A 27,521-nucleotide genomic window follows, 5' to 3' on the forward strand; every position below is an offset into this window, starting at 1 on the left:
TACTTTCGATATCGCAGTGGGTGTACACCGCCCCCAACCCCGGGGTATCGTTCCTAATATCCAGGCGGGAAGAATATGACATGGGTGATAATATCGAAGGGGGTGGACACCTCTTCTGTGATATGGTTCCTGATATCCAGGGGGTGAATGGATGATATTACTCCCAATAAAGTAGGAACCGTACAGCCACCCTGGGATTTTGTCCTTAATAACCACAGGGGAGAGATGATATTACTACCAACATTGCAAGGGGTGTACACACCTCCTGTGATATTGTTTCTTATATCCAGGAAAGGAGAAGATGGTATTACTAACAATATTGAAGAGATATACAACCCCCATGGGATATTGTTCTAAAGATACAGGTTGAAAGAGGATGAGACGCCATCCAATATACTAAGGGGTGTACACCCCACCTGTGATATGAATCGTAAAACCTAGAAGAAGAGAGAATGACATTGCTTCCAAAAACACACGGGGTGTATACCCACCTGTGATATTGTTTCTGTCATCTAAAGGAAGAGATGATGATACTACTCCCACTACCGGAGAAGGTACACACCCCCCTATGATATTGTTCCTCATAACTTGTGGGGGAGAGCATGATATTACTTCCAGTATGACAGTGGCTTGACACCCAGTCTGTGATATGGTTCTGCACACCAACTCTGTGCCCCTCGTTTCCCATGCATTCTCTCCACACTTTTGGAACCTCGTGGGAGGCTTTGTCTTTGGTTACAGATGAAGAGACGAAGGGTCTGAGAGGTTAAGCAAGTTTGTTACTGGAAAGCGGTTCCGATCCAGACTTCAAGAGAGGTTTCCTGGATCTCACAGAAGAAAGAATTCGGGGCGAGTCCATAAAGTGAAAGCAAGTTTATTAGGAAAGAAAAGGAATAAAAGAATGGCTACTCTGGCTGGGCGCAGCGGCTCACTCCTGTAATCCTATAACTTTGGGATGCCGAGGAAGGTGGATCACCTGAGGTGAGAAGTTCGAGACCAGCCTGGTCCAACATGGCAAAACCCTGTCCCCATTAAAATACAAAAAATTAACTGGGCGTGGTGGCAGGTGCCTGTAATCCCAGCTACTAGGAAGACTGAGGCAGGAAAATCGCTTGAACCCAAGAGGTGGAGGTTGTAGTGAGCCAAGATCATGTCACTGCATTCTAGTTCGGCCAACAGAGCAAGACTCCATCTCAAAAAAAAAAAAAAAAAAAAGAGAAAAGAAAGAATGGCTGCTCCATAGGCAGAGTGGTGCCAAAGGCTGCTGGTTGCCTATTTTCATGGTTATTTCTTGATCATACGCTAAACAAGTTTTGGACTATTCATGAGTGTTCCAGGAAAGGGGTGCGCAATTCACAGAACTGAGAGTTTCTGCCCTCCCTTCTGAGACCACGTAGGGTAACCTCCAGATGTTGCCATGGCATCTGTAAACTGTCGTGGCGCTGGTGGGAGTGTCTTGTAGCAGCTAATGCATTATAATTAGCATATAATGAGCCGTGAGGACAATCAGAGGTCACTCTCGTGGCCATCTTGGGTTTGGTGGGCTTTGGCCGACTTTACTGCAAACTGCTTTATCAGCAAGGTCTTTATGACCTGTATCTTGTGCCGACTTCCTATCTCATCCTGTGACTAAGAATGCCTAGCCTCCTGGGAATGCGGCCTAGTAGGTCTCAGCATCCCTTTACCCAGCCCCAATTCAAGATGGAGTCGCTCTGGTTCACGTGCCTCTGACAAGTTGGCCTGGGTAGAGTGTTCTCTAGTGTGGTTGTTGGAGCTGTTCCTAGAAGTAAGAGGTATTTTCAGTAGGAAACAGGTCTCTGTTAGCCCGGGGACTGGCACTCTGCCCCAGTATGTCGGCCTCATTTTAGTGATGGCAAAACTGGGGCTCAGAGACATCAACTCCCTCATCCCGAACCCCCAGACTGTCAGTGGTGGGCTGGGCTTTGAATGTGGGGCTTGAAGACCCATCATCTCCTCTGGTCCCCCAGTCTCTGCTGCCCAAGAGGAACAGGATCCCAGGATCCAGGCCCCTCATGGCACCAGTCAGGGTGGGTGGAAATGGGGAGGCAGAGTTCCAAAGCTCCCCAGGCTCTGAGGCAGGTCGGGGACCAAGAGCAACCCGGACCTGGGGGCCCCACCCCGAGAAGAATGGCTGCAGGCCCGGCCCAGTAGGCAGGAGGTCTGTGTCCTCAGTCAACGTGACGGCGCTTCCAGCTGCTCCAGCCAGGCCGTGCTGTCTTCACGTTTCCAATCATGCAGCCTCCTCTCCAATTCCCAAGCCCAACCCACAGAGACGGCGATCTGGGGTCTACATGAGGTTTGTCAGCAGCTCTGAGCTGCTGCTTCCCGCCAGCCGCACGGCCGGTTCTGGAAAGCTCTCTGCTGCCCCCTGGTGGGGAGGCTCAGGGTAGGGCTCTGGCTGCAAGCATGGGGTCCCAGAACCTCTTGATTCTGTCACCTCTGCTGGGTGGAAACCAACCCAGGACTGAACCAGCAGATGGGTGCCTGATTCCTTATTATCAGAGCTCCGCCCACTGGCAAGTCTCTCTCCGGACCTCAGTTTCCCCTTCCGTTAAACGAGGGGCTTGGGGGATACCAAGAAGGGGTAACTGCTTAGTGAGGATGGGAGGTTTCTTCTGGGGAGATGAATACATTTTGAAACTAGATGGCGAGAGTGGTTGCACAGGACTGTGAATGCACAAATGCCACCACATTAATTGCGTTGAAATAGTTAATTGCATGCGATGTGAAAGTCACCTCATTTAAAGTGTGTAAAAAAGGGGCCTGGGAGAGTGCAGTGTATGTGAGAATCACGTGGGACACCCATAGTCTCTGAACCTCGGTTTTCTTGCGTAAACTGGCAAAGAGACCGTGTGAGCCGTGTTCCCTGGGGCCAAGAGATTCCAAGAAGGAAAACCTGGGATTCCTGGGACTAGGATGAGGGCCAGGGGCCGGAAGGGGAGGGGCATGTGGGGATGGCTGGGGTCAGCCCAGATAAGGCTTTCAATACTGGGTAGCAGCGTCTACACAGGCGGAGAACCCTGCATCTCACTTCCTGCAGGGCTGACCAGTGGCCAGAGGTGGGACTGGCCAGGCTCGGCCCAACCAAATCTGAGAGCAGAGGACACTGAGTGAGGGATCCCCTTCGCCACCCTCACTGGCCTGTGGCTCTCCTGACACCACAAGAGAGGTCCAGGAGCTGACTTTGGGTCCCAATGGGGGACACCATCCAGGCTACAGGCTGGCAGGGTGGTGTGGTGGTCAGTGTACTGGGCTCTGCGTCTCTGCCCCTACCTGCTGTGTGACGGTGGGCCAGACACCTAACCTCTCTGTGCCTCTATTTCTTCAATGGTGAACAGGGACACTAGCAGCCCCCACATCCGATCACAGTGGCCTGAAGGTTAAAGGCAACGGCGGCACGAGACGTACAGTAAGAGCTCTGAGCAGGGAGAGCAGGGAGCTGCCCAGGGAGTTCCACCACCATCTCCCGTCTGGCCGCCGAGGAAACCGAGGCTCATGGTGACCTGGCCAGGTCTGTTGGACTCAGGGTCCTTCTCATCCCCAAGATAAGAGAGCTGTCACCAGGGAAGGAGCTGGCCCGTAGACACAGCCCAGGAAGCACACAGAGAAGGATGCCCTGGGGACTTCGGTATGTTATTGCAAAAAAAACATTTATTGCTATTTGAACCCTGCTTTCATGCCTCCATTTCCCAGAAAATGAGCCACGGAGACACCAGGAGAGGCAGGAGACCATCCTCCTTGCACAAAACCCATTCCCTTGTATGCTGTCCTCAGCGAGGGTGGCTGAGGGCCAACCAGGGGGCCCACCCGCAGAGTGGCAGAGGAGGTAGGTTGACCCTGCAGATGTTGAGCTCTGTGGTGAAGGTCCTGGCCTTCTGGTAGAAGAGGATAAACTTCTCACAGTCCAGGAGGAAGTTGTGGGAGATGGTGGCCGGCTGCGTGTAGGTCTTCAGCTGTGCCCTTCTTGTTGCCCAGGTCCATGGCGGCTGCCAGGGCCAGCTGGTAGTACCCGGCTGCATCAAACGGGTCCTGAAGGGGACAGGCCATGCTCAGCAAAAGGGGGACTCGGAGCCCGTCTTCCCAGAGGCCGTTCCTGTCTCCAGGTCATTCCACATGTCCAGCCAATGCTGGCTCACCCCATGAGCCCCGAAGCCTGTGACACTGCTGTGGTCTCAGCTGCAGGAGGTGGGGATGACCCTGACACCCCTGGAAGCCTTCCTGAGTGTCCCTACGCCCCACTCACCCCAAGCCTCCTGCCCCAGTCCCACCCTCTCTGTAGGCAGTGGCTGCTTTCCCCATGGGCTGAGGTCAGGGCAGATCCTGCCTGCTCTGACAGTTCCATGCAGGACTCGTGGCTCCAAGCCACAGCAGGGGCACAGCGTTGAGTGACCCAGGCTCCCCTCTGGCCCCTGTCCATGCTGACCATTTCCAGGCCCTCCACGGGACAGGCCAGGTACAAAACCATCTCACAGGTATCCTCTCTGGCAATGTTCCCTGAAATATTGATGGAGTGTGACTCCCCAGACATCCACTCCTGTTTTCAATGCATCTTTGGCTCAAACTCACCATCCCTGGGTTGGGATGCCGTCTCCCAGACCTCCTCCTTGACCCTCCCATCCCCCACCTGGCACCTCTTCCACATGGGGGTCACCCAAGGGACCTCTCTAAGACCCATGCCTGGCCTGTTCCTCTTTGCCATCTCAAGATGGCTCCCAGGGCCAATGAGAAAGTCCAAGATGCAGCAGTCCATTCTCTCACTGCCCCGCCCCACACACAGAGCAGGGGCGTGAGAAGGTCCCGAGTCACCGCCACTGCTCATCCAATGGCCCCCGCCCAGCCGAACACTGGACTCTGTGCTGGGTGTGTGGCTGAGCCTAACGTCCTTGATCCCAGTCTGAGGGACCTGGGAGTGAACACTGACCACACAGGGTGGCCCGGGCTGTGGCAGAGGGAAGCCCAGGAGACCCCAGACTCAGCCGGGGATGGAAGGCAAAGGCTTCCTGAAGGGGTGGGGGCTTCCCAACTAAACAGGAAGGAGCCAGCCAAAGCATATGTCTCTGCGTGTGCTTGTGTGTGTGCCTGTGCGTGTTTGTGTGCCTGTGTGTGTGCACGTGTCTGTGTGTGGGCGCCTGTGTGTGCATGTGCATTTGCGTGTGCATTTCCATGTGCCTGTAGTGTGTGAAGCAGCTAATGAGCAGCAGGCTGAGCCAGGACACATCTAATCCACCCTATTCCAGGGCTCACTCTCACGTGTAGACTAAAGGGGACCCCATTTTAGAGGCAATCGGCAAAGATGCCCATTTACCTCTGCTTCTCTGCCAGCCTTCCAGGCCCCATGCAGCCCGGCTTTTTCTCCCACTCCTCTGGGCCCTGGGTCCAGGGTCTCCTATACAAGGAGGAGGGTGTAGCCTTGGAAAGACAGCCGCCCTTGGGGAATTCTGAGGGGGCCTCCCTGTGGGAAGCTGGCCTGCGCTGACAGCATAGTCACGATGAGGCCCAGAGGGCTGTGCATGGGAAGGAGGTGAAGGAGGCCTCTGCCCCTCGACCCCAACCGTGGACTTTGGCCTTTCAGGTACTACTTGGCCCTTTCCTTTCTCCTGGACAGGGGGAGTGGGCGGCAGGCTTGACCAAGTGAGATAAAGGCCTCTTCTGGGAGGTCGGTCCCCTTGGGTCCCAGGAGAGACCCTGGGCAGTGAGCAGTGTCCCTCTGGGTCTGACACTTGGCACCTCCCTGTCTGGCTGGGACTTGGGAGGCCACAGGGACCACTTCTGATCACCAGGTGTCGCCAGCACTGGGCAAGGGCCTCCCGGGCAGCCCCAAGCCTGCGGTGGGGGATACGGGGCGAGGTCTTAGGGCTGCCCCAGCTCCTCATGTTGTTCTAAGGCCCCCAAGATTTTGGCCCCTGGACTGGAGTGCCCTGGCCTCTCAGCCCCTAAGGAGCACTGACGAGGTGCCGGTGCGATGCTGAGGAGGGGTGGTGCCTGCTGGGCAGAGGGGTGGAGACACCCCAGGTCTGAGTCTGCCAGTCCCAGCTCTCTACCCCTGCAGGGCTGGGGGCAGAGGGAGCACAGCACCTCCCCTCAAGACAGACCCGACCCAGCAAGGTCTCAGCCTGGCTGGCTGGGCCCCCGCCCCACTACACCTGCCCTAAGCTGGGGTTTCCCTGTCTGTGAACCCAATGGTAAGACACTGGGGTCCCACCCAACCCTTCCTGGGTGGTGTGAAGATTCAAAGTGTCTCGGGACTCCAGGAAGGAGTTACTCAGTGCAGGCTGGCACCCTGGGCAGGCTTCCTAGAGGAGGCGCCAGGATTTGGGTTGGATCTTGCAACGTGGATTCAATGTGAGGATGATGCCGTCCTCTGAAATGTCCTTCTCCCAACCCTGTTTTCTTTGTTAAATGCAACTTGACACTTGACTGTCAAGACTCAGTTTGGTGTCACCTCCTCCAGGAGGGCCCCCCTGACTACAATCCTCCTCCTTTACCCAGAGGCCACCATTGCCCACTCATGTGTCAGCCTCCCTGGCTGAGACTGAGTTCTTGAGGGTGGGGCCTGGCCATCTTGGGAGCTTGGTTGTATCTGCTAACCTTGCCGGCTCCTCCAGCTGGGTGCAGAGCTCCAGGGAGGCCACTGGGCCATTCCTAAGGAAGGCTGGAACCCAGGCCTCTGGGGTGTGGGTGGAGATCCCACTCCAAGGGGTCTGGGAACACCCCGTGCCCTACCCCTGCCACCTACCTTCAGGTCATAGAAGATGATGTCACCGAGAACCAGATACATGTTCACGTAGTAGACGGTCTCCTCGTCGAACTCCAGCGGTGAGTTGCAGAGCTACAGGGCCTTGAGGTAGAAGTGCTCCACCAGCTTGCCATGGCCCAGCCGGTGGTGCAGGGCGGCCAGCCGTGGTAGGCCATGCGCTCGTTCACTGGTCCCCTGGGTGCAGGCCAAAGGTGCAGGTGTGAGGACGTGGCTCCCTGGGGCAGGGAGGGCTCAGGCCCCTCAGGAGCAGGTATGCAGACCCCGGGGCTGCATGCCTGGCTTGCCTCCAGGCACCTGTGGTCACCTGGGCAGCTCTGGCCAGTCCCTTCCAGGTTCCCAGACTCACTTTCCCATGTGCAAAGCAGAACTAATAAGGCCTGCCCCTGTCTACTGTGAGGCTTTGGAAAGTCGGACTTGGATGGCCCAGTTCTGTGTCTACACAGAGCCACCTGCCTTTGCTCACTGGTTTTAACCAGGAGAACCCAAAAGCCATGCAGTCCAGGTGCTCCTGGGCTCCCCGGCTCCAGGCAACCCACAGACGTGACATCCGACTCCTCCTGGGTGTGGCACGATCAGAGCCCCCTACCTTGGGGAGTCAGCTGCACACCTACTGTGTAATGGGCCACGGGGCACAAGGCACTGGGGCATGTGGCCTGCCTAGGGTTCCCTGTCTCTGGAGGGGGACAGACGACCCTGGCACAGCACCAAGGGATGCCCGGCCTTAAGGGGCAGACTGCTGTAAGGGGAACTGGGATTTTATCAGCCAGAGAGCTGTGTGGTTGATGATGGTGGGAAGGGCACAAGAGAAAGGGAATGTGCCACTCAGCCTGGCACAGGGACCAACGAGATGCCTGGCATGTCTGGAAGGCAGACGGCACACTGGGCGGCCCTTGTGGTCAGCAACAGGAACAGGCAGAGGAAGCAGAGCTCAGGCAGGCAGGGAGCTCTGCACTGCGTGAGAGACCTTGGTCTGTGCCCCACAGCCGGACGGGGAAGCCCGTTGGGCAGATCTGCCTGCCTGGACAGGAGACCAGGAAAATCCAGCAGCTGTTTCAGCTCCTGGCCTGCAGACCTGGAGGCTGGGCTCTGGCAAAGTGTGGGTCCTGGCAGGGTGGGGGCTCAGGGGACTTACCCAGAGTGATGCTGAGTGCTAGGGCCATGTAGGCAAACTCCAAGCCCTCCTGGGGCTTCTCCAGTGTGGCCAGGAGTGCCACCAGCTTGTTGCACAGCTGAAGCTGCAGCTCCACCTTGCGGTTGCCCGTAGTCAGTCCAGGGGCAGGGCCTGGTCCTACCACACAGGCAGGTGGGGTCAGGTTTCCCACAGCACCCACCTTGCCCAGCGCCCTCCTCAGAGCTCAAACATGTACTTGGAGCTTCCCATGCCCCAGCTACCCCTGCACCTCGACACAGCTCTGTGCTCTGGGATAACACACAGTTCAGACACCAAGTTGGGGGCTGAAGAGTCACCTGAGGCCCATCCAGCTACACCCAACAGCCTCAGACCAGCCTCTCCCACCTGGGCACCGGGGGTCTGACTGGGGGGAGCCAGCACTCCTCTCTGCTCTAAAAACACCACATTTATCTGTGTCCAGGGCTGAGCAACACTGTGAGCTCAGAGGAAGGGAGAAGCCGTCCCACTTCGGGGTACATGCAGACCTGGGTCTCCCACTGATGCTGTGTGTCCTTTGACATGTCCCTGTGCCTCTCTGAGCCTCAGTTTCCTCATCTGGAAGATGGGGACAGGACTTCTCACTCATGGTTGCTTGAGGTCATCAGGTACAAGGGTAGAACCATTGTCACGTCCAGGCCCCGAGCGTTTGTCTCGGGCAGGGGCATGGTCAATATCATTCCCGGTGAGACCACTTGGAAACTCATCATGTGCATGGGTGGCCCTGCCTCCAGGTGGGAGACCTCTACCCTGCCACACCTGTGCCTCAGCCCTCCAGGTGCCCCACTGAGGCCCACCCACATCAGCCCACAGGCCAGCTCACCCGGTAGAAGGACATGCCTTCCTCCCGCTCCCAGGCCCCATTGAAGAAGATGTCTCCAGCTGCCTCAAACAGCTCCAGCCCCAGGTTGGGGTCGCCTGTGTACAGGTCCACATTCTGTGCCACCTGAAAGGAGACAGAAGTTCCCTCAAGACCCACACCTAGCGAGGTGGCCACGCGCACCTTTGCCAGCCTCCTTCCTCTCACACACTACAGGTACACCTGAGCATTTTTCAGACCCTGTGCATGAGGGCTGCCCCCACCACTGGCATGAGGACAATGAACTGATGCACCTGAGTGCCAGGAGGTGACAGAGCAGCTGCAGCCCAGGAGCCCGATACCTGTGAATCCTACCACCAGGGCTAGCCCTAGCCCACTCCCCCTGCACTCAAACCAGTCTCCGTGGCCCCCAGATTGCTGGGAGCCCAGCCCCTGGCTCCTTTCTGCGTTGCCACATCCCTGCCACATCCGCAGTGTTTGTGGGTGGGCCTGGTCCCCTCTTGGCCATGAGCTCTTGATCCTTCTCCTCAGCTCAAGGAGGTATACAGCAGGTGCTCAATAATGAAAACTTCACCAGGCTCGTGGGCTTCACAATTTGTTCCAGATCACACTGTGTTTGGGAAAGCCTCTGAAAACAGTCACTATGATAGATTCATTTTGTAAGGAGATGTGCCACGTGTCGCTTGGAGCAAGTTCTGTGTGTTAACTGAGTGGTCGCATTATTTGAGCATGTGCTGTATACCAGCAGATGCTGTGCACTGTGAGGGGCCACGCCTCTGCCCTCAGGGAAAAGATGCTGGTCACTGGGGGAGGATGTGAGGGAACCAGTTGGAGGGAGGGAAAAGGCACACAACAGGTGCTCAGCAGTGGTTTAGGAATGAGTGGATGGATGAATGAATGGATGAGAAGATGTAGACACATGGATGGATGGATGGGCGTGTGGCTAGATTAATGCTTGGATGCATGGATGGATGGATGGATGGAATGATGTGTGTATGTCTGTATGTATGTATGGGTGGGTAGATAATGTATGGATGGGTGGAGGGTAGATGATGTATGTACATGTGGATGGATAGATGGTGGATAGACGAATGTATAGATAAACAAATGGACAGATAGATGAATGGAGGGATGGATTAATAGGTAGATAGGTGGGTGGATGGATGATGGAAGAATGGATGGATGAACAGGTGGATGGATGGATGATGGAAGCATGGATAGATGATGGATGAATAGATATGTGGATGGATGATGGATGGATGGAAGGATGAACGGACAGATGGATGGAACAACAGGTGAATGGATAGATAAAAGGATGGATAAATGATGGATGCAGGGATGGACGGATGGATGAATGGACAGATGGATGGATGATGGATGGATGGAAAGATGAACAGATGAATGGATAAATGGACAGATGGATGAATGGTGGATGGATGGAAGGATGAACAGGTGGATGGATGGAAGGATAGATGAACAGGTGAATGGATAGTTGATGGAAGGATGAATGGACGGATGGATGGATGAACAGGTGAATGGATGGATGATAAATGGATGAAGGATGGATGATGATGGATGGATGGATGATGGATGGAAGGATGAACAGATGAATGGATGGATGAATGGATAAATGGATGGATGGAAGGATGAACAGGAGATGAGTGGATGGATGGATGGATATATGGTTGAATGGATGGATGGATGAAGGATGGATGGATGGAAGGATGAACAGGTGAATGGATGGATGATGGAAGGATGGACAGATGGATGGAACAACAGGTGAATGGATGGATAAAAGGATGGATAAATGGTGGATGGAGGGATGGACAGATGGATGGATGATGGATGGAAAGATAAACAGATGAATGGATAAATGGACAGATGGATGAATGGTGGATGGATGAATGGTGGATGGATGGAAGGATAGAAAGATGAACAGGTGAATGGATGGTTGATGGAAGGATGAATGGACGGATGGATGGACGAACAGGTGAATGGATGGATGATAAAAGGATGGATGATGGATGGATGGAAGGATGAACAGATGGAAGGATGGATGATGGAAAGATGGATGGATGGAAGGATGGATGAATGGATGGATAAATGGATGGATGGAAGGATGAACAGGAGATGAGTGGATGGATGGATGGATATATGGTTGGATGGATGGATGGATGGATGGATGGAAGGATGAACAGGTGAATGGATGGATGATGGAAGGATGGATGGATGAATGGATGAACAGGTGGATGGATGGTGGCTGAATGAACGGATGATAAAGGAATGAATGAATGATGGATGCACGGATGGATGGATGAATGGAAGGATGAACAGGTGAATGGATGGATGATAGAAGGATGGATGGATGGAAGGATGAGCAGGCGAGTGGATGAATGATGGAAAGATGGATGGATGATGGATGGATGGAAGAATGAACAGGTGAATGGATGATGGAAGGATGGAAGAATGGATGGAGGGATGGATGAACAGGTGAATGGATGGATGGATGATAAAAGGATGGATGATGAATGAATGGATGGATGGACGGACAGGTGAATGGACGGATCATGGATGGATGGAAGATGGTTGGATGGATAACGGAAAGATGGAAGGATGGACGGATGGACGGACCAAGAGGTGAACAGAAGAATGATGGATGGATGATGGAAAGATGGAAGGATGGATGGATGGATGGATGGACGAACAGGTGAATAGATGATGGAGAGGTGAATGAATGGATGGTTGCATGGAAAGATGAACAGGTGAATGGATGGATGATGGAAGGATGGATGGATGGATGGAAGGACCCACAGGTGTATGGGAAGATGATGGATAGATGATGGATTGATGGATAGAAGGATGAGCAGGTAAACAGATAGATGATGGAAGGATGAATGGATGGGTGGATGGACAGAGAGTGAACAGCACAGGGGTCCTCCTGCATCCCTTGTCACTCACCTGGATGTACAGGTCCACCAGCTCGCTCTGCCGCAGGATGTAATAGATCTTCCCTGCTTGCAGCCAGGCATGCGCCGCCTCCTCTTTCCTCTGGAGGTCAATGAAAATCTCCAGACTTCGTTTGGTGTAGTCCAGAACGGATTTGTAGGCCCTGGAATCAGACGCAGGTGTCAGAACAAGGGCTCTCATCCTCCTGGAACCAGTCTGCCTCCTCCCGTGGGTCTGGCGACAGATGAACTGGAATGTGCAGATTGGGAACAGCCCTCTTGTGTGTGCAGTGTTCTGCCCTTCCCAGGCTGCTGGGAGGGCCAGGGTGAACACACACGGCATGGAAAAGATGAAGGACATCCTTCTGAGGGAATCAAGCATCATGCTGCCCTGTGGCAGGAGGAGTGTGCTAGTCCATCTCCCCTGCCTCCCAGACATGACCTGTGTCTTCTCCAGATGCACCAGGAGCCGTTAGTGTTCAGAGGCTATCTGGGCCGATGATTCTCAAGGTGTGCAGGCATCACAGTCACCCGGAGGCCTGTCCTTATAGCTTGCTGGCCCTGCCCCCAGAGCTTCCGGCTCCACAGGCCTGGGGCAGGCCCTAGAAATCCCACTTGCCACAAACTCCTAGGTGACATGGATGCTGCTCTACTGGTCCAGGGACTACACTTTGAGAAGCATGGCTCTAGCACACTGGCCCATTTTCCTTCTGTGAACCTGAGGCCAAGACTGGAGCCAGTCTCCCAGGTCCCCATGGAATCTGGCTCCTTCCCTGCTCTCTCAGTAAGTCCAACACTCGAGGGGGTGTGACTGCAGCAATGTCACTGGGCCCTATGGGTGGGGTGGCCAGGGCCATGGTTACCCCACCAGGTCAGGATGCTTGGGGGAAGGGGAGTAGGCCACATATGGGACGTGAGACCTTGAAACCCTGCCCCAGGGAAGGAGGTGACACAACTGGCTTTGTCTTCTGTGGGAGAGAAGCCACAGGTGGCTGCTGTGGTCACATTTAAGGGGACAGATGAAGGCCAGGAGTGAAGATTCAGGGCAGGCAAAGATCAGATGACAAAAGCCACCATAATAGGAAGAACAGCCCAGAGTGCATGTACTGCCTCTGCTGGGGTTGAGATGACCTTTGACCCAACAAGGGAGGCTCAAGCTGGGACTCACGGGCCAGCAGCAGCCCTGGGACGACCCCAGGCCCACCAGCTCAAAGCATCTGATGCCAAAGAACCAAATGATCAAAAGGAGAGGGGCTGATGGCGCCCTGAGCCAGCTTCCCTGTGCCCCCCTCCCTGCCCTGCCCGCCCCCACCTCCACCACTGCAAAGCCAGCCCTTACCACTCTGTGCCCAGGGACAGGTAGAGCTGACTGATGGCCTCCAGGATCTGCCCCTCCAGCACTTTGTCGGCCACTTTGTGGGTCAGGGAGAGCTGGAGCTTGTGGTAGATGACACACTGGGCCTTCCTGGGCTTGATGACGCTGTAGAAGTAGCACAGCCACTGGACGGCCCGCAGCTGGCCTGGGCAGAAGACAAAATGGAAGATGTTAGTCTCCCAGCATTGAAGCGAGGCTGGCTGTTCTCGGAGGCCCCTGCGCCATGCTTGCCTCTTTCACCTCTGTGAGCCTGGGTCCCATAGGCGGGGAGCCTGAGCGCAGACAGGCCATGCACCTGTGCAAGGGCAGATGCCAAGCACACCGTGACATGGACACAGCTTGGTACAGATGCTCATGGTACAGGCCGGCCTTCTTTACAACTCCCAGGGCTGAGATCCTGGCCAGGCTCGGCCCCTGCACCAGGCCATCTATTTCTGCTTCACAAAGTCCCTCTGGTCAGGACCAGGGCCACCTTCAGCCTGAGCTGATGAGGCCAGGGGCACAAGTAGCCCCTGTCACAGATGGAACTCGCAGAGAGCAAAGCCAAGCGTCATGTCTGCCACACACGGCATCATGTTGGGGGAATGGGGTTCAAAGCCGGCCCCTGGCGTTCCCACACATGCTTCTCTCATGCAACCAGGCTCCCAAGCCACAGGCTCACTGGCCTCTCCCAAAGCCAGGGCGCTGGGAACAGTGGAAAGCTTCTGATTTTCTAGTGTGAGAAACGTTCCGGAGATTAATACAGGAAACCAGGTACGCCGAATGGACATCTGTCACACACGCCCCCCAACAACAGCTGAATACACAGTCCTCTCGAGCACCCATGGGATATTCCCCATGACGGACCATGTGCCAGGCCACAAAATGAGCCTCAGTGAATGGAGAAGGACTGAGACCAAAGCAGAGGTGTTCTTCAGCTGTACTGGCACGAACACTCGAAATCGACAGTGAAGGAAATGTGGGAAATTCAAAAATATGTGGAAATTACACACTCCTAAACAACCAGTGAGTCAAAGAGACCATCAGGGAAACCGAAAACTAATTGGAGAAGAATGCAAACAAATGCACAGCCCGGGCCAGCGCGGTGGGAGTTGAGGCGGGAGGATCGCTTGAGTCCAGGAGTTTGAGATCAGCCTGGGAAACATGGTGAAATCCTGTCTCTATAAAAAAAAAAAAAAAAAAAAAAAAAAAAAATTAGGCGGGGGGTGGGGGGTGGTGCACAAACATCTGTAATTCCAGCTACTCGGCAGGCTGAGGCATGAGAATGGCTTGAATCTGGGTAAAAGTTGCAGTGAGCCAAGATTGCACCACTACACCCCAGCCTGGGCAATAGAGCAAAACTCTGTCTTAAAAAAAAAAAAAAAAAAGCACAGCGTATCAAAAATTCCAAGATGCAGCTAAGGCAGTGCTGAAAGGGAAATTTATAACTGCAAATGTCTACATTCAAAGAAAGAAGAAAAATCTCAAATCAAAAACCTAACCTTCCGCCTTGAGAAACTAGAAAAAGAACTAAACGCAAAGTGAATAAAAGGAAGAAAATAATAAACGTGAGAGTGGAGATGGGAAGTAAAAATACAGAGAATGGAAAAACAAGACATAATCAACAGAACCGAAGGTGGGTTTTTTGAAAATAATAACAAAATTGACAAATATTTCACCAGACTGACCAAGAAAAGAAAGATGGGACACAAATGACTAAAATCAGAGACTGAACACCATGGCGCACGCCTGTCATCCCAGCACTTTGTGAGGCGGAAGTGGAAGGATCGCTGAGGCCAGCATTGAAGACCAGCCTGGGGGAACATGATGAGACCCCATCTTTAATAAAAATAAATAAATAAATAATTAAAAGCCCAAGTTTCTAAAATCAGAAATGAAAGAGGAAACATTATTGCCGACCTGACAGAAATAAAAGGATTCCATGAAAACACCACGAACAATTGTACACCAAGAAATCAGACCATCCAGACACAACAGCCACACTCCTAGAAGGACACAAACTACCGAAAGTGACTCAAAAATGACCCCAAGGAAGCATGTGGGGTATCAGCGCCGCCCTCGGTCTCCTCGACCGTTCAGCGCAGGGTGGGGAGACAGGGAAGCATGATCCCCGTTCCCTGGCCTGCATTTCCGAGTCTGAATCCCCCAGCACCCCGGGGAGGGCCTCGTAGGAGGAGGTGCCACAGGCTGTTGTGTCAGGAGCAACCGGAGGCTGCAGTGGGGGCTGGGGCGCTGGGTTCCTGGAGGGTCTCCTTCCAGTCAGAGAATGCCCCTGGGGAAGAAGCCTGGGTCAGAACCCCCCACCCCTCCTTGGGCAGATATGTGGGACCAGGGCCCCTTCACACGGTCCTTTCCAAAATCTCATCCCTCCTAGGGCCAGGAGTGGGTGCCAGGCCTGTGCTGGGAAATGGGCAGGTTTGGTCACAGCCCTTGGGGCTCTGGCCCAGGCCACAGGAGGCACCTCTGAGTGGTCTCACGATGCCATGACAAAGCGCTGCAAGGCAGAGGGGACTCAACAGTATCCCTTGACTCAGCCATTTCCCTGGACTCAACTTCCTCATCTATCCCCTGTGGCCTAGATTTTGGACAGCCCTGCCCACCTGCTGTCCGTTCACTGCTCAGTCTGCAGTGACTGTTCGATAGCACCCCATGGCTCCCCAGTGCTCTTGGGGAAAAGGCCAAGCCACAGCCTGAGGCCCCAGGCCCTGCTTAGCTCTCCAGAAGAGCTTCTCACCATCCAGCACCCAACCCACCCACTCCCAACTCTGCACCTCCCTGCATAAACCCTGCTCACTCACCCCCGCTCATACTCCCACTCACTCACCCCACTCACTCATCCCCGCTCACACCCCACTCATCACCGCTCACACTCCCACTCACACCCCATTCACTCACCCCCACTCACACCCCACTCATCCCCGCTCACACTCTCATTCACTCACCCCATCAAACCTCCGCTCACCAGCACTCACCCCCACTCCCTCAACCCTGGGCCTTCACACAGGCTACATCACCAGCCCCTCCTCCACCACCAGCCCCTCATCCACCACCTATTAGTTGACTAAATCCTCTCAACCCTCTGGTTCTAGACTAAAGAGACTTCCCTAACCCGGGGCCAAGTGCTGCCCCACCATCACGCCACTCACCCTTTTGTGGCTTCTGTGGCCTGAAGCTCACAATCCTACGCTCAGTCTCTGCCACCCCAGGACCCTACAAGCGCCATTTGTGGGTGGGGCCTGGCACACTCTGCACACAGCCCCTCCCAGCCACTACCCTGGCCTCCGGGGCAGCTGGAGTGCCACGTGCCTTTGCTCCAGAGACTTTGGCAGAGGGTGGAACCACCCCCTCCCTGAGGCAAAGCTACAACAACCTTCCCTTCCCCACTGGCTTCCCGGCCTCCTCTGGAACCTTGTGCCTGCATCCCAAATATACTGGGATGGATCCCATTCCCCGGGAAATTCCAAGAGCCCTTGGTGGGTCCACATCACCAGGCTGTCCACATGTGGACCCTGAGGGGAAGAGACAGAGCCGCAGAGGGGAGACGGGAGGGCCTCCCTGAATCAGCCCCTCAGGAAGGAGCAGACCTTTCAGGGATATCAGTTGAGGCCCCTGTAACCTAAGGCTCTGAATTCTGCTACCCGCTGAGAGCAGTGTGGCCTCCCATCTCTGAGGCAGAGCACAGGGTGAACTGCAGCTTCTCCAGGTCATGAAGAAGGAACCCACAGCTATATGTGGGCCCCAGCAGTGGAAAGGATGCCCCACCTCGGTCGGGGACCAGGCGGGGGTCAGCATGTTCATTGGAAGAAGTGTGGGACCCCACGGCCTCCAGTGCCAGAGTAGACGGGAGGTTCAGGCCCACCTCAGGCGACATCCTCCAAGCCCCCAGCCCACACCACAGAGGGGTGACTGTCGCATCCAATGCCCACCGTACTCAGCTCTGTCACCACCCCCCGCGTTACCCCAAGGCCCAGCTCATAACCAGAGGAAGCCTGAGCCACGCGCAAAACCCACCTTGTTCCTGCGGCTGCTCAGTCTCAGCTTCCTCTACTGAGTCTGGCAAGGGAGAAAAGAGAAGCAATGAACACCCCCAGCCAGCACCTCTGGTTCCATGTCAGGTTCAGCTGGGTGTCGGTGTTGCAGGGTGAGAGCATTGCAGGGTGCAGGGGTTGAAAGTAATATCATCCGAGGGCCGGGCGCGGTGGCTCAAGCCTGTAATCCCAGCACTTTGGGAGGCTGAGACGGGCGGATCACGACGTCAGGAGATCGAGACCATCCTGGCTAACACGGTGAAATCCCATCTCTACTGAAACATACAAAAAACTAGCCGGGCGAGGTGGCGGGCGCCTGTAGTCCCAGCTACTTGGGAGGCTGAGGCAGGAGAATGGCGTAAACCCGGGAGGCGGAGCTTGCAGTGAGCTGAGATCCGGCCACTGCACTCCAGCTTGGGCGACAGAGCGAGACTCCATCTCAAAAAAAAGTAATATCATCCTCTTCCCTCCTGGATCATGGGAACAACATCACTGGGGGGTGTATACTTTCTGTGATATGGGGAGTAATATCGTCTTCTGTGCCTTGGAATATTAAGAACAATATCATGGGGGGGCGTGTACATCTTCTGCAATATTGGGAATAATATTATCCTCTCTCCTCCTGCATACTAGGAAAGATATCAGAGTGGGTGTTCACCTCCCGTGATATGGGGATTAATACCATCTTCTCCCCTTCCGGATAGCAGGAAGAGTATCACACGGGGGTCTACAGTGTCTGCGATACTGGGAGTAATATCAACCTCTCAGCCTTGGAATATTAAGAAGAATATCACAGGATGGATGTACACCCACGGCCATATTGGGAGTAATATCAGCCTCTCCTCTCCATGGATATTAGGAATAATATCCCAGGATGTACGCCTCCTGCTCTATGGGGAGTCATATCATCCTCTCCCTTCCAGGATATTAATAACAATATCACAGGGCGGGTGAACACTGCCTACGATACTGGAATTATTATCATCCTCTCCCCCTCCAGATACTAGGAACCATATCACAGGAGAGCTGTACCCTCCCTGCGATATTGGGAGTAATATCATACGCTTCTTCCATGAGTATTAGGAGCAATATCACCGGGTGACTGTCCATTCATTGCTATGTTGGGAATCATGTCATACTTTACTCCCTGGATATTAGGATCAGTGTCACAGTGTGAGTGTACACCTACTGCGATATTAAAACTAAGATCATGCTCTCTGTCCCTGGATATTAGGAACAACATCACAGGTAGGTGTACACTCCCTCGATATTAGAAGCAATAATATGATTAATTAGTAAACATCAATGATCAATTTTAATAATTATCAGGCTGGTCTCGAACTCTTGACCTCAGGTGATCTGCCCGCCTCAGCCTCCCAAAATGCTGGAATTACAGGGGTGAGCCATCGCGTCCAGCCAACACTTCTTTACATCTCTTTTTGGACCTCAAATTTAGCATGCCCAAAATGCACTTTTGATTCCTCCTGCTATAACCCACTCCTCCCATAGTCTTCCCGATCCCAATAACAGCATCTCTAGCCTTCCAGTTACTCAGGCCAAAATCCTTGACATCATCCTTAAAACTTCTTTTTCTCTCTCTTGTCATCCAAGAGAGAGACTCTCCTTTCAAAATAAATGCCAGACCTAACCCCTTCTCACCTTCCTCATCATTTCCAACCACGTCCAGCCCTCATCATAGCGCTCTGGGTTACTGTAAAAGCCTCCCAATCGCCAGGCAGAGTGGCTCACACCTGTAATCCCAAGCACTTTGGTAGGCCAAGGCAGGTGGATCATCAGAGGTCAGGAGTTCAAGACCAGCCTGGCCAACATGGTGAAACCCCTCTACTAAAAATACAAAAAATTAGCCGAGCATGGTGGTGGGTGCCTGTAATCCCAGCTATTCGGAAGGCTGAAGCAGGAGAATCACTTGAACTCAGAAGGCAGAGGTTAAAGTGAGCCGAGATCGTGCCATTGCACTGCAGCCTGGATGACAAGAGCGAAACTCCATCTCAGAAGGTTAAAAAAAAAACAGCCTCCCAACCCAACTCTCTCCTTCCACCTTTCACCCTGCCCTGCATTCTACCTTCCACTCTCAAACATTTCAGAAAAAAAAAAATTATATCCACAGAAAGAGAAAAAGAAAGTGCAAATGGGGTGAAATGTTTGGGGAATCTGAGGGAAGACCATACGGGAATTCTCTGTACTATTTTTGCAACTGTTCAATAAGTCTGGATTATTGCGAATTCAAGAGTTAAAGAAAGAGGCCGGGCGCGGTGGCTCAAGCCTGTAATCCCAGCACGTTGGGAGGCCGAGACGGGCGGATCATGAGGTCAGGAGATCGAGACCATCCTGGCTAACACGGTGAAACCCCATCCCTACTAAAAAATACAAAAAAACTAGCCGGGTGAAGTGGCGGGCGCCTGTGGTCCCAGCTACTCGGGAGGCTGAGGCAGCAGAATGGCATAAACCCGGGAGGTGGAGCTTGCAGTGAGCTGAGATCCGGCCACTGCACTCCAGCCTGGGCAACAGAGCCAGACTCAGTCTCAAAAAAAAAAAAAAAAAAAGAGTTAAAGAAAGAAAGAAAAAAAATCTCCCTTTGTGAATCCATCCTGTATTTCCCCTGGCAACTTAAGGACGCTCTTAACTAAGCACATCTATTTTTTCATGAACACTTGAACCCTTGCCTAGTTTTGACTTTCTGTGCTTGGCAGAAGTGTGTGTGTGTGTGTGTATTTCATATATATGTGTGTGTGTATATATGTGTGTGTGCGTGTTTTGTGTATATATAGAGAGGGAGAAATATATACGTGTGTGTATATATAAATCTATATTGTATATTTACTATGGTAATATATATATCTGTGTGTGTGTGTGTACATATATTACGTACCCCATAGCCTGTCCTTAACCAGTTCTAAACTTAGTGGGAAAAATACATACCTAAGCAGAGAATTTCAAAATAATATGATGAATGTTTTGATACAGGGATGTGTTGCTGTGGAACACGCTGCTAAGACACAAAACCTCCTAGATGGGACAATGAATGAACGAAGTATTGCACCTATAGGCACCCCCTCTGATATCCCCACAAATGTTTATAGTTATATGCATTTGCTTCCCCCAGGACCCCCGTTTCATAAGGGTTAGTCCTAGAGCCTAGCAAGTTCCTACTACGGTTGGCATACATATGCCATTCAAGAAAGAATGACTGAGTGAATGACGAGTTAAGAACCATTTGTCAGCCAGTGCTCAGTAACACAACATGCACTGGTATGCAAATTATATTTTTGTTGAAAGCAAGGGCAGGATCACAAATTATCCTTCCAGAGAAAGCAAACCTCAAAAGCTTCTTTACCCCACATTATAAGAAGCTCCCCTTATATAAAAGAAAACCTCCTCGTTCATTATCAATGGCATGTAAACCAATAAGCCTTCACCTCTGATGACATCTCTTCCATCCCCAGGGCTAGATAAAGGAGGTTCCGGAAACCCTGGTAGTTGTGAAGGCGGCTCCCAGCTCTGACACTCTTGAACCCTGCGGGCGCGGAGGTCACACAGCAGAACAACCGAGGGAAGCATCATCAGGTTTCGAATATGTTTGAACCAGAGACGGCAAATAGGCTTCAACCAGCTGAAAACACCAGAGATTCATGGTGGCCACCTGAGGGGTTGTGCTCTTAAAAAACAAAAATTAAAAATAAAATTAAAAAATTAAGAAAGGAAGGGGTCAAGAATCCATCAGGTCTGACTGAGATGTGTATCAGTGACTAACACCCCGTAAGGCAAAAGTGCTCCGGTGCGCTTTGGGTTCTCTTCAGCAGTATTTAAAGGCGTGTGCTTCCCTAAGACTAAGCCACGGGAATACCCCCAGCAACACTGCCAGGAGAAACGTCTCACATGGATTTGGCTAGAAATACAGTTGTCTTTAACAAATTAACACTGAATAAATCCTGCCTTATTAGAGCCTGAGAGGATGACATTCTCAATGATAACAGTTATCACTACAATCTCCAAACATCTGCGATCCTGCAAGGAGGAACTGTGACAGCGCAGGTCACGTGTCCAGAATGCTTCCCAGACTGCCTGTTACAGAATAAAAGAAATGAAACCCCCCCCCCAAGAATGTCTTCTCTCACATTTAGCCAGTTGTTCCTTTGTGTGCATCTCTGTGCTAAAATGGCCATTCTTCCCCACAGCCTGAAGTCATATGCTACAATAAATGAGACTCACATGAAGCCAGAAACGTGCAGATGCGAGGAAACCAACACAACTGAAATGGGCTGGAGAGTGTGGCCAGGAGGATGGTACTTCCCAGGAAGCAATTACTTCATCTCTGCCCATGAAGCAGGCAGCTGTCACTGTCCCCCAGGCCCACACCAGCCACTCGAAGTACGTTCTAACCAAACTACCTCCAACAATCAACATCAATACACCACACAATTGGCTTCTGAAAGGACACCTTGCAACCAACAAGAAACTGTTAGCACAACTTTGAAAACCTGTGCAACTAAAAACCTTGGAAAGGGATAAACACTGCCACATTTTGACTCAAATACTGTTACGGGGTAGCACTGCAATAATTCACTGAAACAAAAGAATGAATGAGGAATACGTTTATATAGGAATCAGAGGAAGCATGACTAATCATTTAAAGAAATAGGTCAAGAAACTGCTAGGTTCAAATGCTACCGTGAAACACTGTCAGGGCCTTAGGCAAATTCACTTCTCTTGGTCCTGTTTCTAGGTTCATCAAAAACCAGCTTTGGACTAGGGAATCTGTTGCTTCCCAAAGCCTTCCTTCTGTGATTCCAGCCCAGATTTTAGGACTGCTCTCCCACTTGGTATATGAAAGTGCTTTCTGTGTAGAATAGCAAGAGTACATTTCTGTGTTGAATGAGGTTTGGGACCTACTCTATGAGGCAGAATATCATCATGTAACTTTAAGCATGACGACAAGGCGCACTCTAGAATAAGGATAACACATAAGATGTGGCCATACACCTGTGCGTGCCTGGCAGGGAGATGAAGAAGTCTCATTTAATGAAGCCGCGGTGCCTGTTGCACCTGAATATCCTCAGTCCACATCAAGTTCACAACGTCCTTCTGACATCAAACCACATGTATCCCATACTTTTCCATACTTTCTACCCAAGATTAAAATATGCAGAGCACCGTGATAAAGACGCCTCCATCCCCAGCATGTTGGCTCTCGTTCTGTAGAATTACATACTTGAGGTACAAAATGATCACCAGGCTGCAGCGGCAAGCAAGACTGGGCTCCGTGGGGACAGCAGGCCCTGCAGCAGCCACCACTCCTGTCCCCACAGTCTGATGCAGCTGCAGAGAAGCTGTGGTTGAGGCCATTCACTTTGTGAGGGAACCACACAGGAGGGAAAAGGTAGGGGAGGTAGGGAAGAGGGCAATGTCAAGCCTCTGAGCCCAATCCAAGCCACCGCATCCCCTGTGACTTGCACGTATACACCCAGATGGCCTGAAGTAACTGAAGAATCACAAAAGAAGTGCAAATGCCCTGTCCCACCTTAACTGATGACATTCTACCACAAAAGAAGTGAAAATGGCCGGTCCTTGCCTTAAGGGATGATATTATCTTGTGAAATTCCTTTTCCTGGCTCATCCTGGCTCAAAAAGCTCCCCCACTGAGCACTTTGTGACCCCCACTCCTGCCCGCCAGAGCCAGAGAACAACCCCCCTTTGACTGTAATTTTCCTTTACCTACCCAAAGCCTATAAAAGGGCCCTACCCTTTTCTCCCTTCGCTGACTCTCTTTTTTGGACTCAGCCCGCCTGCACCCAGGTGATTAAAAAGCTTTATTGCTCACACAAAGCCTGTTTGGTGGTCTCTTCACAGGGACACGCATGACAGGCAGGTGCAGAGCCAGGGAAGGACCTGTGATGAGAACAGAAAGGAATGTGCCTCCCTGTACGCACACTCGGATTTTATGACAATGTGGGCATGGGGCTGAACAGGATGCCTGAGAACATGCCTCCAAGTTCTTTTGCTGATTTTCTAAATATTGGTGTAAAATCTGAACTCAGACAAATTTCTTTTTAAATCGGTTCAATCAACATCTTTGGTGCTCAGCATCATGTCTACGTGATCATCTAGAAAACCAACTTCTGTTCTAAGGCTCACATCTTCCTATTAAGTCCCAGGGATTTTACAAGGGAATGCACCTCTCATTCGCATCAAGCACACACACAACTACCATTAAAGAAATGCTTAATTTGCCTACATAATTTTTTAAACACCCAGATTTGAAATACAATAGAGAAGACAACTTTTTGATAGCTCTGCTTTCCAACTGCGAACTGCGGGTCGAGAAAATAACCTGCCATGATTTCTAACCAGTCAACAACCTGTCTTCCCTGGCTGCAGTAGGAGCGATCTTTCTGAGCTCAGGATGAAAAAGAACCCAGCTGTTCAGGGGACAGATAGTCATCAGTTCTCAGCGGGCTTCCCGAGTCCCAAATCCCCATGTGATACGTGGAAGTAAAAAGCTATCAATGACCAAGCATCTGAACTCTTATCCCACCTCGACATCTGCTTCTCCTGCCATGTAAATTTAAAATTAATAAGCCTGCTATTAGAGAACAGAGTTGGTGCTGCATCTGTCTTCCTAAAAATATGGATAATTACCAGCCCACAATAGCTTCTAATCAGATTTGAGTAGTCCCTTAGACAGGAAGCTAAAGTGCCTCAGCCCTAAACTGAGAAGAAAACAGAAACTGGAATGCTCTAGGTTTGATTTTTTCCCCCTTGTTCTAAAGTTGCTGTTCCCGAATCTCCTTCTACTGTCTTGCTTATAAAATGTATGAGAAACAGGGAAATTTAAAGACATGATAGAAATGGCCACTTTTTCTAGGTACAAACTTTGTGAACATTATTTTCAGCTGCTGGGCTTTTTCTCCACAAACTGTGAGCCTGGAGGACATTTTCTCCCTCGTGGTTACACATTCAGAGTCAGGGAAGGTGGCTTTAGCAGTAAAGAGGGGAGTGCAGTGAGAAGTGACCGGACACTGAGAAGGGCAGACAGGGACTCTACCTCGGTGGCCTGCAGCACTCCTGGGCCTCGGCCTTTACTTTTCTATCTGTACAAAGGATCTAAAGGCCTGTGATTCTAGGCCACGACAGCTCTTCATACACACATACACTAACATCACACGCCTATGTGAAAAGCTGTGACACTTGGCTGATTTCCTGAAGAGGTTATCTTGTATCATTTCTACTCAAGTACTCCACCTCCTTCCAGACAAGTATCTGAGGATGATGGGCTATCCCACAGCCATGTGTGTAACCTCTGCTGCTTACGATCCCTGTTCACATAGCATTTTCCAAAAGCATTTGGTGTGAAGTGACAGAAGAAAGAAGAATAAGGTTCTTTCAGCCCATTCATTCATTCATTCAACAAATATTGACTGACTATCTACGTGCCAGACACTGGTGATATAACAGCGAACATATATTTTTGTAGGTAGAGACAGACAACCAAAAAGTATGTTAAAGAGTGATCGATGCTGTAGAGGAAAATACACCAGGAAACAGGAAAGAAGAATACCCCTAGCCACCCTACACTGGGGTGACGCTAGTGTTACAAAATGGAAACAGCGGCCGGGCGCGGTGGCTCACACCTGTATTCTCAGCTCTTTGGGAGACTGAGGCAGGCAGATCACCTGAGTTCAGGAGTTCAAGATCAGCCTGACCAATATGGCAAAACTCTGTCTCTACTAAAAACATAAAAATTAGCTGGACGTGGTGGCACACACCTGTAATCCCAGTTACTCAGGAAGCTGAGGCACAAGAATCATTTGACCTGGGAGGCAGAGGTTGGAGTGAGCCGATATCACGCAACTGCACTCCAGCCTGGGTGACAGAGGAAGACTCTGTCTCAAAAAAAAAAAAATAAATAAAAATAAAAATAAAATGTAAACAGAGAATAAGATACCAAAAGAAAGAACATGAACAACTAATTGTAACAAAAGCCTTTGTAAGCTGATACTTTCCTTCCTGGATCCTTGTCCCTTACAAATGGAAAAAAAGGGTGGGTAGGGGGTAGCATCAAAATGATGTTTTAAGACGGCTTGGGGTTTCAGATGTCTGACAGCCATACTCACGTACTTCAAGGAAAAAGCTCTAGCTCTATAAGCCATCTGGGCAATGGTTTAATGTCTTTTCCTTTTTTTTTTCCCCCAGAGTTTTTAAAATACAGGAAAACATGTATGTTTATTTGGCTGCTCTGTGCCCGCACACGTGCAAACTGTGCTAACAGGTTTTTCCATGTTTTGCTGAATTTGCCAGCTTGCCATAAACAGGCTTCCATGTCGTAATTGTCTATAAATAGCACAAACACACGAAAATGCAAATCAAGACAAGCTGTCCCTTCCACTGCTGTTGCCATGATGACAGGAGAGCGACCATTGGCCAAATCAATACGCGGAGACTGCAGCTGTCTGGCAGAGAGCACAAGGTCGACTGCTTTTCCCATAGCATTTAAAGAAACAAGCGGAAACGGCTCTCCACACAGGACAGACACGTCCTTTGTTCTTTGAATCAATACTGCCAATGCCCAAAATACTTTCTCCATCACACTATCTATATGGAATTCAAGTTCCTTCCAATGCCATGAGTAACGCCACTGATAGACTATGTTTAGTCATAATGACCCATTAGCATTCTTTTTCCTCTAAAATGTTGAAATAATAACATTGAGTGTGCACTCACGAGGTGCCAGGCTCTGAGTTTGATCTCGTTTGGTTCTCGTTGAAATCCTGTAAGATCAGTACCATATTCTCTCATTTTTCATAGATGAGGAAACTGAGGCATAGAAAGGCTAAGTAAGTTGTCCATGGTCACAGGTTATTTAGGAACTTTTCTCCAAACTTTCAAAAGTTAACCACTGCCACTATTACAAATGGGTTTTTGTTTGTTTGTTTTTGTTTTTTTTTTGAGACAAGGTCTTGCTCTGACCAGGCTGGAGTGCAGTGGCATGATGATGGTTCACTGCAGCCTCGACTTCCCAGGCTCAAGTGATTCTCGCACCTCAGCCTCTCCAGTAGCTGGGATTACAGGCATGAGCCACCACATCTGGCTAATTTTTTAATTTTTATTTTTTCTAGGGATGGGGTTTCATCATGTTGCCCAGACTGGATCCAAACTCTGGGCTCAAGAGATCCTCCCAGGTCAGCCTCCCAAAGTGCTGGGATTACAGGTGTAAGCCGCTGTGCACAGCCCTACAAATGTGACTTATACAAAGTCAGAGCAGTGAGCAGGAAGAGAACAGAGACTTCAGCGAGCCTCCTGGCTGTGGCAACACCATATCCCTCCTCCATACCGTAATGTGTCTACACCCACCAAGCTCCTAGACGTTGAAGGCAGGCCAGCTCAGAGACGAAACAGCAGTCAAGAAAGAGAAGATGCAGACATGTGTCTTGATTTCAGCTCGAGCGTGCCTCTCTGCCTTGCAGCTGCACAGGCAGAAACTAGGGGCGGTGAGTCTGAGACAGTGTGTTTGGTTCCTGGCAGGTAATCTTTTGGGAGACCATCCCATACAATTAGTGTTACACTTCTCAAAAAGGAAGTGTGACTTTTATAGAAAAATCATTTCCATTTGGGAGAAAGGCCTAATAAAACCACAAAAGGATAATACATTCATACAACAACAAATTCAATTCATCTGTCACAAACTGAAATCCCAAAGCCCTCTGGGCACACAGCTGCTTTTCTGAGCTGAAATTCAACTCCAGTTGAGAAACAGGTCAATTTTTCTAAAAAATTTTCTTTTTCACATGCCTTAAATAAAAATTCCTTCCCCTCACTTGTCATTTTCCAGATTTAATGGCTCTGTTGGTCTTCCTCTCATTTAGGCCATGAGCACTGGCTGCATGTCTGCTACGGCCCAGACTGCATGGGAGGCGCCCTAGGGAACACAGATGACCTCAGCACAGCGACACCCTCAAGGAGCACACACGGAGAAGGCAAGAGGATACAATCGCAGACTTCACACAGAAAAGAACGTGGCATCCATACCCCATCCCATTTCTAGAAAACAACGATGCTGAGTCAGTAACATTTACCGAACAGCCTGCAGTGTGGAGGCAGGCACGAGGGGGCTCCATGCGGGGAAGAGCACCTTCAGAAGGGGGCATGCAAACAACGTGGAGGCAGGAGACGCCCCCACGCACAAGGGCCAGCCTGGGGGCCTGCAGAAATGCCCATGCATCTGGGAAGAGGGAGAGAGGACAAGATACTTAAATGCTCCAAAACGAATAGAAGCCTCCCAAGAACCTCCCCCGAAATGGGGCAGGGATTTACAAAAGACCAAACCGAGCATACGCAGTTACCTGAGCATAGCGCCAGGAGAGGAGCTCTTCCAGGAAGAAACAGGGTCCC

At 51.3% G+C, this 27,521-nt stretch overlaps 2 long non-coding RNA genes across 4 annotated transcripts in view; one reads left to right on the plus strand and one right to left on the minus strand.

The window, feature by feature from the left end:
- LOC135970049 (uncharacterized) overlaps window positions 1-21,712 on the plus strand; it is a 50,807-nt gene extending 29,095 nt beyond the window's left edge. Inside the window, exons 2-3 of one of the 2 annotated variants that reach the window (XR_010585489.1) lie at window positions 3,360-3,649; window positions 20,579-21,712. This is a non-coding gene — a long non-coding RNA (uncharacterized lncRNA). Of the gene's footprint in view, window positions 1-3,359; window positions 3,650-3,714; window positions 4,207-20,578 lie in introns of those variants that run through there. The other variant, XR_012433173.1, reaches the window with a different exon arrangement.
- On the minus strand, window positions 3,653-8,911 carry LOC102141944 (uncharacterized). Of its 2 annotated transcripts, XR_010585487.2 has the most exons (4): window positions 8,770-8,911; window positions 7,911-8,066; window positions 6,758-6,952; window positions 3,653-4,050 (listed from the first exon to the last, which is right to left on the minus strand). It is a non-coding gene; the product is annotated as an uncharacterized lncRNA (long non-coding RNA). The 2 variants fall into 2 exon arrangements; XR_012433172.1 differs by having other exon boundaries at window positions 6,758-8,060.
- Window positions 21,713-27,521: the final 5,809 nt, after the last annotated feature.

This window comes from Macaca fascicularis, chromosome 3, assembly GCF_037993035.2.
Source record: "Macaca fascicularis isolate 582-1 chromosome 3, T2T-MFA8v1.1".
Lineage (NCBI taxonomy): Eukaryota > Metazoa > Chordata > Mammalia > Primates > Cercopithecidae > Macaca > Macaca fascicularis.